The sequence below is a fragment of the Xenopus tropicalis genome, chromosome 2, assembly GCF_000004195.4.
Source record: "Xenopus tropicalis strain Nigerian chromosome 2, UCB_Xtro_10.0, whole genome shotgun sequence".
Lineage (NCBI taxonomy): Eukaryota > Metazoa > Chordata > Amphibia > Anura > Pipidae > Xenopus > Xenopus tropicalis.
The window spans coordinates 19691030-19705837 of record NC_030678.2 but is presented as its reverse complement, the minus strand read 5'-3'; the positions used below and the strand labels follow the sequence as shown (position 1 = coordinate 19705837).

General features: G+C 37.8%; 1 protein-coding gene and 1 long non-coding RNA gene across 6 annotated transcripts in view; one reads left to right on the top strand and one right to left on the bottom strand.

The window, feature by feature from the left end:
* ncam2 (neural cell adhesion molecule 2) overlaps positions 1 to 14808 on the top strand; it is a 178706-nt gene that overhangs the window by 46548 nt on the left and 117350 nt on the right.
* On the bottom strand, positions 3829 to 13762 carry LOC116408756. Its single transcript, XR_004221210.1, has 3 exons — positions 13625 to 13762; positions 13366 to 13449; positions 3829 to 3861 (listed from the first exon to the last, which is right to left on the bottom strand). It is a non-coding gene; the product is annotated as an uncharacterized LOC116408756 (long non-coding RNA).

Sequence of the window (14808 nt, the reverse complement as noted above, 5' to 3'; positions counted from 1 at the left end):
TGATGCAACAAAATCCACCAATGGCGCAATGCAGAAATTTGCTGTTCATGCTTGTTAAGAAATATCGCTCATCACTACAGGTATAGGACCCATTATCCAGAATGCTTGGGACCGAGGTTATTCTGGATAAGGGGTTTTTCTGTAATTTGGATCTCCATACCTGAAGATTACTAAAAAATCAACAAAACATTAATTAAACCCAATAGGGCTGTTTTGCCTCCAATAAGGATTAATTATTTCTTAGTTGGGATCAAGTACGGGTACTGTTTTATTATTACAGAGAAAAGGGAATCATTTAACCATGAAATAAACCCAATAGGACTGTTCTGCCCCCAATAAGGGGTAATTATATCTTAGTTGGGATCAAGTACAGGTACTGTTTTATTATTACAGAGAAAAGGGAATCATTTAACCATGAAATAAACCCAATAGGACTGTTCTGCCCCCAATAAGGGGTAATTATATCTTAGTTGGGATCAAGTACAGGTACTGTTTTATTATTACAGAGAAAAGGGAATCATTTAACCATTAAATAAACCCAATAGGGCTGTTCTGCCCCCAATAAGGGGTAATTATATCTTAGTTGGGATCAAGTACAGGTACTGTTTTATTATTACAGAGAAAAGGGAATCATTTAACCATTAAATAAACCCAATAGGACTGTTCTGCCCCCAATAAGGGGTAATTATTTCTTAGTTGGGATCAATAACAAGCTACTGTTATTTTATTAAAGAGAAATAGGAAATCAGTTTTAAAATTCTGTATTATATTAAAATGGAGTCTATGGGAGACTGGTTTTCCATAATTTGGAGCTTTCTAGATAACAGGTTTCCGGATAAGGGATCCCATACCTGTACTTGTGACTTTGCAAAGAGCTAGTTACAGTAAGCCTACATAGGGTATTGGAAGACACACGTTGCTATATTAATATATTATACCATGATATAATTTATATATATATATATAATGGTTTAGAGCAGCATTAGTAATGAGGCCCCTGCTGGCTGTATGCTTATACATTCCCTTGTTCATCTGTTAGCTTTCCTTAATAAAGATTTCTTTCAGCAATGAACTGTGTCTTTACTCTAATGCCTGCTTCTTACTCAGAGCTGCAACTGAGTTTCACTTGGTTAAGAAAGATCAATATGTCAGATGTGGGTTTATTTGAAAAACTGCTTTTATTGACATTTGCTGAGCATGACTTATGCCCTGGTCATTGACTTGTTTCACCTGCGTGGTGACAAATAGCCCAGGGCAATTCAGTGTGACACATTGCAGAACAACAGCCGGCACTAAAATATTACATATTGTATATCCAATATTGTGCTTTTTTTTAAACACAGATTGCTTCATCCCTCCAGATTCTATATTGCATAGGTGTGTGAATATGTGTTCCTATCAAATGTCCTAAACACATACCCGATATTCATGTCTAAAGGTAGTTTTCTCAAACATTCAATTAAATTCTGATTATTATTTATTTTTGGTCCATTTGAAATGTATTTTTACTCCCATTAATTTTACAGAACTACTATTTTAAAATGTTTATGTCTGTTTAAGTTCCAAATATGTTCAGTATGTTACTTTTTTCATAATAAAAAGGTATTTTCCAGTTCAATTTCTCTTGTTTAAGAGAGTATATCTAGGATTTGTATTACTTCTCTTAAACCCAATCAAAATGCCATGAAAGTAAATGAGAAGTGTATAGTCACCATTTAAAGGACAAGGACAGTCATTTTGGCATTTTACTGCCAATAGATTCGCCACATTAGTGCCCCCTAGAACGCTATATTTATTCTGCAGAAAGCTTTACTATACCTGAGTAAAGAGCCCTTAGAAGCTCCCTCCATTTGTTTAACATAGCGGCTGCCATTTTAGCTTGGTCTTCATAACTTCCTGCTGCAGCTCTAGGCATTTGTAGCTCATATCACACATTCCTAAGCGAGGGGGAGGAAGTTTTTTAAATTCTTATGGGAGGGGGACCAGGAGAGAGGAGAGAACTGTGCAGACTCTGGCCCCGGGAATGAAGGATTTTTCTGAGAGAGGACGTCTGATACTGAAGAACATGTTTACAAAAAAGGAGACAAGAAATCCTGTGTTTCTTTTGATGGCGGACTGCAGTGTTTCTGCGAGTGCTTATGGCTGTATTTACATAGACCTTTCTGATAAAGCTTTCACAGAAAGGTCTGTTTTTTGCAAATTGAGACATTTTTGATTTATTAACATTTGATGGAAAAATGATGTGATTTTCTAAATTGCTATATTTTTTCTGGAACTTTATTACATGACTTTATGGCATCTGCAATTTGTGCAATTTTTTTCAAAATATAAAATCTTTATAAATGTGCCGAAAGAGATAATATCGAACTGTGCCACTATTGTGTATTACACAATTACTACAGAAAACATTTAACTGGTTGATTTTCCAAAATATTCATTGTACAGATATTTCACCTAAATCCTATATAAGTAGTAGAGAAAAACATTCTAATTGTCTCCCTAGTTATTATTTCTAGAGATGCAATATGAACATCCTTTCTGACCTTCTGTATTTCTGAGTTTAATGAGGTGTCATATGTGACTCACATGATTATGCTGTAAATTAGTGCCATCTCTGTGCAAATAAGAAATTATACTAGTATGGGATTATTGGCTATACTTATAATTTTCTAGGACGTTAAATAAAACGTACAATGTCCAATCTATTTGACATAACACCCACATTATACATAATTGCCTATATGGTATGGGTATATGTGCATGTGTGCGCATATATATAATAGAAAGAGTGCCGCACACATATACAGTATTTATATATTTGTATTTATACTGCTACTTTTTAATGTGTATATATAAAAACATCCACTAAAATGTTGACTGAGATACATTTTTTATTTTGCTAAATTATTTACCAAGTTCCAATGTGTATCTAGTATTTCTATGTATCATTCTGTGGGGCGGATTTATTACTCTTTTCCCATCTGTATCCAAGTAAATAACTGCTGGTGGTGGGGAATGGGATGGGACATGAGTGCATACCCTAACTCAGTTTTTAGGCATTTGGCTTCTCTGGCTTGCAGCCAAATTGAATTTTTCAAAAATAAGCGGGGTTCATGTTTCTTTGTAACCTGCTTGTGGAAAAAACAAATTTTTAAAAAAATACTATTTAGCGGAAAGCCAAAACAATTATTTTCAGAGAACTCTAGTGGGTTCGGTATTAGTGATGAGCAAATCTGTCCCAAACAATTTGTGAAATTAATTAAAGTCAGTTAAAAATAAGTAAAAAAGCACAAACTAATAAAAATGCATGAAATACAATAACATGAAAATGTCAAATATTTCATTTTTGTAAGAATTTTTGTGCAGTTACAAAAAAAACCTGAAAACTAGTGATGAGCGAATCTGTTCCGTTTCGCTGAAAAATTCGCGAATCTTTCAAAAGATCCGCGAAACAGCTAAAAATTCGCGAAACGGTGAAAATGTTGTGTGACAAAAAAAAGTCGCGCGCGGCTATTGTTCCGTCGCCCGCGGCTATTGTTCCGTCGCCCGCGGCTATTGTTCCGTCGCCCGCGGCTATTGTTCCGTCGCCCGCGGCTATTGTTCCGTCGCCCGCGGCTATTGTTCCGTCGCCCGCGGCTATTGTTCCGTCGCCCGCGGCTATTGTTCCGTCGCCCGCGGCTATTGTTCCGTCGCCCGCGGCTATTCTTTTTTGACGCCGGCGACAATTTTTGGACGTGCGGCGAATTTTTCCGCGGCGAACTTTTCATCCGTTTCGCGAAACAATCCGCCAATGGCGAAATGCGGAAATTCGCCGCAAATCCATGAATGGCGAAACTTTTCGCCCATCACTACTGAAAACACCTAAAGCCATGAATTAAATAATTATTACAATTTGCCTTGGATAAATTGCATTAACTTCAAGACCTTGACAGTTTTAGATGGTGTATTTTAAATTTGCTTTATTTGTGTTTTTTATGCACTCGCCCAGCACCTGATCTGGGAACTGGCACTTATATTGTAGTATCACCCACTGTGACCTACAGCACTTATATTTGCCTATTTGTGTCTGTAAGTTACCCTCCCATATAGATTGTAAGCTCTACGGGGCAGGGACCTCCATCCTCTTGTGTCTTTGACTCTGAACTTATTACAACTGTACCTTATATTTATTTGTATTTATTGTTATACTTTGTATTTATCTATTATTATCTTAAAGGAACAGTAACACCAAAAAATGAAAGTGTTTTAAAGTAATTAAAATATAATGTACAGTTGCCCTGCGCTGGTAAAACTGGTAAGTTTGCAACAGAAACGCTACTATAGTTTATATAAATGAGCTGCTATGTCAACACGGGGGCAGCCATTGAAGCTGGGAAAAAGGAGAAAAGGCACAGGCACATAGATAACAGATAAGCTTTGTAGAATATAAAGGGGTTTTATCTGTTATCTGCTAAGTAACCTGTGCCTTTTCTCCTGTAAATGGCTGCCCCCCATGGCTACACAGAAGCTTTATTTATATAAACTATAGTAGTCTTTATAAGGAAAACACCAGTTGCACCAGTGCAGGACAGCATTACATTATATAGTAATTACTTTTATACACTTTCATTTTTGGTGTTACTGTCCCTTTAATAACCCCGTTTGTATGAATGTATTCTACTGTACAGCGCTGCGTACATAAGTAGCGCTTTATTAATAGATAGATATATATATATCTTTTTTTTTATATACATACATAAAAAATGGCAAAAAAATTCTTTACACTTAGGGGCACATTTACTAAAATCCGATTTTCGGGGGTTAAAACATGATGGTAAAAATTCATTCTATATGCTCTAAAATGCCAAGAAAATGCTTTTATCGGTCATACGAAATTATCGTAATTGCGTTCCGAATGTCACAATATTTTCATACTGAAAAGTTTGTTAAACCACAAAAACCTTTCTGGCTTTGAAGCCTTCCATAGGACTCAATTGCACTCGACAGACCCAACCTGGCGAAAAGATAGTCCTCAATTTAACCAAAGCCTTAATATATTACGAAATGTCTGTAGCCTTTGCGCAAAGTACAGGGCCGGGCTAAGGTATTTTGGCACCCTAGGCAAGGGCTTCAATCAGCACCCCCCCTTCCTGATTGCCCCAATGTACCTGTGCCAGCAGCCATTTTATTGCCCCATATGCCTGTGCCAGCAGCCATCATATTGCCTCCATCCTACTGTTTTCTAACCTTGTAAGTAGAATCTCAATGCAGTCTAGCAATTTACTTTTGTGCTAAGACAATACCAGATGGTATATTGTGTAGTATGTAATTCCATTAAATACAGGTATAGGACCTATTATCCAGAATGCTCGGGACCAAGAGTATTCCGGATAAGGGGTCTTTCCGTAATTTGGATCTCCATACCTTAAGCCTACTAAAAAATTAATAAAACATTAAACCAAATAGGATCGTTTTGCATCCAATAAGGATTATTTATATTTAAGTTGGGATCAATTACAGGTACTGTTTTATTATTACAGAGAAAAGGGAATCATTTAACCATTAAATAAACCCAATAGGGCTGTTCTGCCCCCAATAAGGGGTAATTATATCTTAGTTGGGATCAAGTACAGGTACTGTTTTATTAGAGAAAAGGGAATCATTTAACCATTAAATAAACCCAATAGGGCTGTTCTGCCCCCAATAAGGGGTAATTATATCTTAGTTGGGATCAAGTACAAGGCACTGTTTTATTACACAGAAAAAGGAAATCAGTTTTAAAATTCTGAATTATTTGATTAAAATGGAGTCTATGGGAGACAGGCTTTCCGTAATTCGGAGCTTTCTGGATAACGGGTTTCCGGATAAGGGATCCCATACCTGTGCACCATTAACCTGAAGCTGGAGTACTCTATGGGCACTCAGTTGCGAACACCATTTCAAAATGATTTTGCTTCTGAGCAATAATCTGTAAAGGTGTCACAACTCCCAGATTAATGCAAATACTATTCCCAGTTATACTATTTAGGACTATTAACATTTTGGAATTCTGCTTCAATCTGATAACTGTCAATGGATTTTGTAAGGGGGCATCATTGGTTAACACTAATCAATGTTATGTAGACCATTTAAAAATATTACCTGAGTTTCTTTCCAGTTTAAAGGGGATGTAAACCCTGCTGCACTGCGCTGCTCAACCAAACATTACTGAGCTGTTGCTGGACTACAAATCCCAGAATAATGTAACATAATGAAGCATGCTGGGAGCTGTAGTCCAGCAACATCAGGGTTATATTCTTAAAGCAAAATTGCACAATAAAACTTCCTAAACTTTCCCTCAAATCTCCAGGGCTAGCAGCCGCATTAAAATGCAAGAAATCAACCAATGAGAATCCCAGCTGGTCTGTGTAAATTTGGCTCCCTGTTCCTGCAGTTGTAGTTGGAAGCAATAAGCAGTTTCCCAGCACTGCACAGATCTGTCCTTTATCCCCATGTCTAATTCCTGTGTCATATAATTAAGGGAAAAATGACAATTATCTCTGTATGTAAGGTACCAGCAATATGCCTGACAGTGCTGGGAATCAGCACTCTCATTGGTCGCTTCTCTTGCATTTATAATGAGATTTTTGGGCAGTAGAATTCCCATTGGTGAACTTCCTTGCATCTGTAATTATATTTTTTTAGCTAATTCTATAGCAAAACTTGCGGGTCGCAGTGGGACACAGTGTTATGGTTGGGTTTACATCCCCTTTAATGTTTTGTTATGACATTGAGGAAAGAAAAAGAAATGGTTAGACTTGGCGTGCCAAATGCTTTGTGAATATCAAGCAGGGAGAGAAAGCTCTGCTGGCAATCATTCAAAAAACCATTAAAGAACTCTTCACAAAATCAGCACAATTGTTCTTTATTTGCGTGCAATTTTACCGTGATAGTCACAATTCTAATGGTAGACACTCTGTATTTCTCTGAATTTATCTACATCTGTCCTTTTACGGATATTTGATTTTGGTTTTTCTTCTTATTCAGACACATTACTATGTTTATTACATGAAAATAGTTCTTTTGTGACCTATTTAATTTAAAAGCACGGAACACCATTTCCTGAGGATACAAATCCATGTAAATCAATTCAAGGAGAGTCCCAGTGAGTCAGAAGTGTAATGTAGCCGTTAAGTGATTCTTGTGGCTATTATTTATGTTAAAACACTAGCTTTTAATGTCATTGCCAGTTATATTTCCATAATAAACAGCTCATAAAGTTATTTGACTTGTGAAGCCCTGTAAAAATATTGTCACATCTTTCAGCAGTTTTGCTAATTCTTCAGGGAAGCAAAATGGGACAGATTCACTCATCAAAACAGTTTATCAAAAATATTTTCCATCTTTTCCCTTGAGCCGCCATTTAGTGATGGGCTTTGTGCTCCCTCAGATCACATGACAAGAAATAATGCAGCTGTAACTGTAATAGGAAGTAGTGTGGGAGCAAAAGGCAGAACTCTGCCCATTCATTGGCTGATGGGGCCTAGCATGTATGTGTGCCTTGGCTTGTTTGTGTGCACTGAGAATCCCATGATCCCAGGGGGCAGCCCTTAATTCTTAAAATGGCAATTTTCTATTTAGGATTACCCAATAGCACATAGTACTTATAAAAGTATATTTGTAAAAGTATGAATATGGTTTATCTAGATAAAGTGGGGTTTTAAGACCTACATTGTTCTGGACTATAGTTTTTCTCTGGATTACTACATGTCATTGTACCTCACCCCTTTCCTTCATGTTAATCTTGCATTATTTATATTTTACAGTTTTGAGCATTTTGATTATATTAAAGGAATAGGATAATTTGTCCGGAAACCTGTTATGGAGAAAGCTCTGAAGTATGGGAAGGCCACGTCCATTTTAAACTTTTTTCTCTATAGTAACAAAACAGTGCCTTGAACTTGATCCCAACTAAGATATAGGGGCGTATTTATTATGCTGTGTAAAACTAATTTGCCGAAAAAACGGAGTAAAAAGCTGTGTAATATAAATGGAAAAGATCGCCATCTGAACGCCGGATATTACGCCATTATTTTTCATAAGTTCTGGTGGAAGAAAAAACGCGTAAAACAATTACGCCGATTTTACGTTGTTTTTACGCTATTTTTATACAGCGAAGCCTGGCGATGTGTGGCGAATTTTCTCGCCGTTTTTTACACAGCATAATAAATATGCCCCTAAATCACAATCAAACAATCCTATTGGGTTTAAATAATATCTTAGTGATTTTTTTTTTTTTTAGTAGACACATGGCATAGAAATTCAAATTATAGAAAGACCCCTTATCCAGAAAAATCCAACTCCTGAGAATTCTGGATAATAGAATCCATGCCTGCATTTGTAAAGGATAAACTAGTGTGGACTTCAACTTGAATTAATACATCACAATCACAGAAATAACTCATTACAAATAGAGATGTAGCGAACTGTTTGCCGGCGAACTAATTCGCACGAAAATCGGGTGTTCGCAAGTTCGCGAACTTTTAGCGATGTTCGCAATTTTGGGTTCGCCTTAGCTGGAGCCAAATTTTGACCTTTCACCCCAGAGCCAGCAGATACATAGCAGCCAATCAGGCAGCTCTCCCTCCTGGACCACCCCTGGACCGCTCCCTTCCATATATAAACCGAAGCCCAGCAGCCATTTTACATTCTGCCTGTGTGTGCTTGATGAGTTAGCATAGGGAGAGAGCTGTGCAGGGATTTGAGGGACAGTTTAGGTAGCTTTGCTGACTAGTAATCTACTTTCTACTGCTCTGTATGTAGCTGCTGTGGGCAGCTGTCCTGCTGATCTCATCTGCTGTAACCCAATAGTCCTTTTTATTTGCTTTTATTTTCTGATTACTGATTACAACAACGTATTTTTCAGAGACATTTTTGCCCTTGATCCCCCTCCTGCATGTCACTGTCCAGGTCGTGGCACCCTTTAAACAACTTTAAAATCAGTTTTCTGGGCAGAAATGGCTTTTCTAGGTTTTAAAGTTCGCCTTCTCATTGAAGTCTATGGGGTTCGCAAAGTTCGCACTTTTTGGCAGAAGTTCGTGAACGGGTTCGTGAACTTTTTTTGTGAGGTTCGCTACATCTCTAATTACAAAGAATAAATCAGCATATTTAGGGGCACATTTACTAACCCACGAACGGGCCGAATGCGTCCGATTGCATTTTTTTCGTAATGATCGTTAAATTTGCGATTTTTTTCGGCGTCTTTATGATTTTTGCGTAAAAATGCGAGTTTTTCGGCGTCTTTGCGATTTTTGCGTAAAAACGCGAGTTTTTTGGCGTCTTTACGAAAGTTGCGCAAAGTCGCGATTTTTTTGTAGTGTTAAAACTTGCGCGAAACGTCGCGCCTTTTAAGTTTTAACGCTACGAAAAAGGCGCGACTTTGCGCGCAAGTGTTAACGCTACAAAAAAATCGCGACTTTGCGCAACTTTTGTAAAGACGCCGAAAAACTCGCGTTTTTACGCAAAAATCGTAAAGACGCCGAAAAAAATCGCAAAAAATACTAAAAAGTCGCAAAATGTTCGTTTCCAATCAGAATTTTTCCAATTCGGATTCGAAATCGTGTCTTAGTAAATCAGCCCCTAAGAAAGGAATGTTTTTTTAACTACATTATTTAGCAGCTAAGTTACTGGTGTAATTCAAGTCAAAAGGACAAACTGAGGGACACATTGTTAACCTCTTTGCAAACAACTTCTCAAGTGCAATGAGCAAAGTGCAAGCAATGGGGGCATTTACTAACATTTGAATTATTTCAGTATTTGTATTTTTTGTGCAAAATATGGTTTTATTGTAAAAAAAAATTGCCATTATGTAACAAAAATATGCAATATAAAAGCTGTTGAGATCACATAGAAGTCAATGGCAGGTGTCATTTTTACAACCGAAAGATCTCTTTGCATTATGGTTTTAGAGGTTTTCAGGGGTTTGATACTTCCATATGTGCAGCAAAACAAAAAAATGTGCATTTTTTTGCATCTTTTTCAATTCGGATCTTTTAATAAATGACTAGACATTAATAATTTTAGTGGAAATTAGTTTATTTGCGGTTTCAAAAAACTCTAAAACCATGAAAATAAGAATGTTGATAAATGGGCCTCCCAGGGCAGATTTAGCTAATTGCGAGATTAGAACTCACCGCAGAAAAATTCACCCACTTTCTATTCATTCCTGTGGAATTTTTAGTAGCTTATTTATAAATGGGTGAAAGTTAGAATAATAGAGTAGAATAGAATTTGATTAATATGCTTCTAAAAAATCCCATAGGAATGAATAGGAAAAGGGTACATTTTTCTGTGGTAAACTATCACCATCACATTGTGCTCAATCTGCCCCTAGAGATATGGAGGCCTATTTATCAAAATGTGTGAAATTTTTATATTTTATTGTACTTTAAATAATCTCAAACTTTAAAAATACTTGAATGTTATCTAGTTATTTACAAATCCAAATAAAAAAATGTGATTGAATAAAACACTGGAAAAAATTAGCATTTTATTGGGTCTACAGGTATGCTGCCACACCCCCTAAACTGCACCTTAAGCAGGGGCCCCTTCTGCCTAGCCCTAGTTCTGGCCCTGATGGGACCTGTTATCTAGAATGCTCAGGTCCTGGGTTATATCCAAATAAGGTGTAACATGTAATAAACCCAATAGGATTGTTTTGCTTCCAAATTATATCTTAGTTGGGGTCACTTACAAGGTACTGCTTTATTATTACAGAGAAAAGGGAATCATTTAACCATTAAATAAACCCAATAGGGCTGTTCTGCCCCCAATAAGGGGTAATTATATCTTAGTTGGGATCAAGTACAGGTACTGTTTTATTATTACAGAGAAAAGGGAATCATTTAACCATTAAATAAACCCAATAGGGCTGTTCTGCCCCCAATAAGGGGTAATTATATCTTAGTTGGGATCAAGTACAGGTACTGTTTTATTATTACAGAGAAAAGGGAATCATTTAACCATTAAATAAACCCAATAGGGCTGTTCTGCCCCCAATAAGGGGTAATTATATCTTAGTTGGGATCAAGTACAGGTACTGTTTTATTATTACAGAGAAAAGGGAATCATTTAACCATTAAATAAACCCAATAGGGCTGTTCTGCCCCCAATAAGGGGTAATTATATCTTAGTTGGGATCAAGTACAGGTACTGTTTTATTATTACAGAGAAAAGGGAATCATTTAACCATTAAATAAACCCAATAGGGCTGTTCTGCCCCCAATAAGGGGTAATTATATCTTAGTTGGGATCAAGTACAGGTACTGTTTTATTATTACAGAGAAAAGGGAATCATTTAACCATTAAATAAACCCAATAGGGCTGTTCTGCCCCCAATAAGGGGTATTTATATCTTAGTTGGGATCACTTACAAGGTACTACTTTATTATTACAGAGAAAAGAAACATTTTCAATTATTTGATTAAAATGGAGTCTGTGGGAGATGGGCTTCCCTTAACTAGGAGCTTTCTGGATAATGAGTTTCCGAATACTGGATCCCATACTGTACAAGCATAAACATTTTTTAAAAACTTAAATAGTTTGCATTTTGACTGATAGCCCCATTGATTTCAACATGACCTCGCAAGCTTTCAGATTCCAAAGTTTTACTTTCAAGCATTTCATTTTTTTATGCACAAACGGCATATGTATGCAATATTGACGTACTGTATCCCGTACTGTATAGTATAGATTATATGGTAAACAATATGCATGGGTACGCTTACAAGAGAATGTCTGACTACTAACAGATGGGAAGGGACTCCTAAGATTTATGGTAAATCCCTTATTCAAGGGACATTTTTATTTGGCAAGACTAGAGAGTGCTAGCATATTTTTCTCTGTGTGCGCTGGGCCAAAGCAGCTGTTCAGAGATATTTGCAATCAACTATGTAGCTAAGCCACGTTTGTATAGTGCAAGATTGTTGTGCAGTTTTCACCATTTGCGTTCATGTTTGTGTTTGCTTTAGGCTTCCCAAAGCTTTGCCCTGCCTGTGTACATAACTATACGTATTGAAGGTGTAATATGTAGAGAAATATTTCTTATTTCAGTAAAATAGCACCTGTTTCACAGCCATAGTATAGATTAGAAATTCCAGGTTGCTTTGAAAACCAAGGAAGTTTTATCAAAGGTTGTGTTCATTTTTCCTGTGCAAATTCAAGCAAAATGCCCTTCCTTAAGGGTAAATATTTTTACCATGTCTATTCTGACTCCAATTGCCAAGATAATGGCTGAGTTTCCCCTGAGACCTCTCTCCCTGGGCCTGTATGGAGTTGGCACAACCACTATGGGCAATCTTTCCAGATAGCAGAACTCATCAGACACTTGCAATCCACAAAGGTTCTTTATTTGGAGCAGATGTATAAATCCTGGAGTGGATGAACAAATGCCGGAGGTCAAAAAGAATATTGCTTTCCTAACCCCTGGAGTAGCTTCTCACATGTGGAAAGCAGGAACAGGAAAAGGATGATGGGAGGAACAGGAAAGGGATGATGGGAGGAACAGGGAAGGGATGATGGGAGGAACAGGGAAGGGATGATGGGAGGAACAGGGAAGGGATGATGGGAGGAACAGGGAAGGGATGATGGGAGGAACAGGAAAGGGATGATGGGAGGAACAGGAAAGGGATGATGGGAGGAACAGGAAAGGGATGATGGGAGGAACAGGAAAGGATGATGGGAGACAGGAAGGATGATGGGAGGAACAGGAAAGGGATGATGGGAGGAACAGGAAAGGATGAAGGGAGGAACAGGAAAGGGATGAAGGGAGGAACAGGGAAAGGATGATGGGAGGAACAGGGAAAGGATGATGGGAGGAACAGGGAAGGGATGATGGGAGGAACAGGGAAGGGATGATGGGAGGAACAGGGAAGGGATGATGGGAGGAACAGGGAAGGGATGATGGGAGGAACAGGGAAAGGATGATGGGAGGAACAGGAAAGGGATGATGGAAGGAACAGGGAAAGGATGAAGGGAGGAACAGGGCAGGGATGATGGCAGGAACAGGGAAGGGATGATGGGAGGAACAGGGAAGGGATGATGGGAGGAACTAACCTCATATAAGAAGGGGAATGGGAGGGTCTACAGACTTAGAAATAAACAACTTACAATATGACTTTGGTCACTAGGTGGCAGTATAATGTATATAAACCATGATAGTTAAACCTAATACACAACTGTTTACTGCTGGGGCAGCACAATGTCTCTAAAAATGGAATTGAACTAGAATAATTTTCCTGCACTTTATGGTGCATTATGTGCTCTATGCGATGTCAAAACAACATTTTCTCCATTTGTATTTTTTAATAACTCCAGCATATTTTTTAAACTGTCATCTGCATACATTACCTTTATTCCCCTTGAGTATAAAGTAGATTCTGCTGAACAGTCTCCAGAGACTAACACTGCCTTTGTGCCAAGTTTCTTGATTTACTGAAAAATAGGTTACAGTAGTTTTTATAAAACTGTTGCATTGTCTCAGCTTTCCTGATATACAGAATTATCACTGTAAAAAAAAAAAAGTAATATTCCAGTAATCGTAAATCATAATTTGGACTAGCTAATATAATCAAACTCAATTGATGCAATCCATTTGCCACTTAATTACCTGGGGATAAATGGATCGTGTGGTTTTCTGTTCTTCTGTCTACATCAGCAGATTCATGTATATTTTGTCTTGGTATCTAGTATTGATGAAAGGTCTGCCGAGCTGCATATTTGCATTTTCCCTTTCTTGTAAAGTAAATTAATAGCTGGAGAAAAAGAATGACACGGTGAAATCGGGAAATGAATAATTAGGCGTGTGCCGACAAACATTTCCAGCACTGATACTCTCATTTATGCTTGCTACAGCATTTTAGTAGTAAACGGATTAGGATGATGGCATTATATATATAGGTGCTATCTTGAGGATAATTAAGTAAACATTTGAAGGCTAATAGGCACAAAATTGCACTGGTCAGCGCACAATAAACATATTGGGGGATTATTTATTAACATTCATATTTTTTCCACTATTCAGGGATTTTTTTTGGTGTTCGTCATGATTATGGCACTTCCAGCCTCATGTGACTTTAGGTTGGGCTATAAAGGGTCACTTGCTCAGTCTCTTACACACCTTGCACAGAAGCTAGACTAGCGTCATAGTACCCCAAAGACCAACCAACAACCACAAAATTGATGCCACCTCTCTAACACTGACAATGAGAGATGCAGCGCATTCTAGTAGTAAAAGGGTTAATATAATTGAAACACACACTCTTCTTACCAGCAGTACAATGGTTAATCGGCAAAGAACATGCAGATGGCTAAGGCGCATAGTTACACACTTTCAGGTTAGGATTCTTTTAGTGCATGAAAGTATGCATCAAAGTATGGTTTTCGTATTAAATACAAATTTTTTTGTATCGTGCTTTTAAAAGTACGAAAAAATCATATCTGGAAATACAAAAAAATACAAAAAATCTTATCGTATAATGTCCGAAAAGTATGATTTTTTTCGTATCTGAACGATCGTAAACTGCAGGAAAATCCTTCTGTGCATGATTTTGGAAGCCTCCCATAGGACTCAATGGCACTCTGCAGCTCCAACCCGGCCCAAGGAAAGTCTCCCATAGGGCTCAATGGCACTCTGCAGCTCCAACCCGGCCCAAGGAAAGTCTCCCATAGGGCTCAATGGCACTCTGCAGCTCCAACCCGGCCCAAGGAAAGTCTCCCATAGGGCTCAATGGCACTCTGCAGCTCCAACCCGGCCCAAGGAAAGTCTCCCATAGGGCTCAATGGCACTCTGCA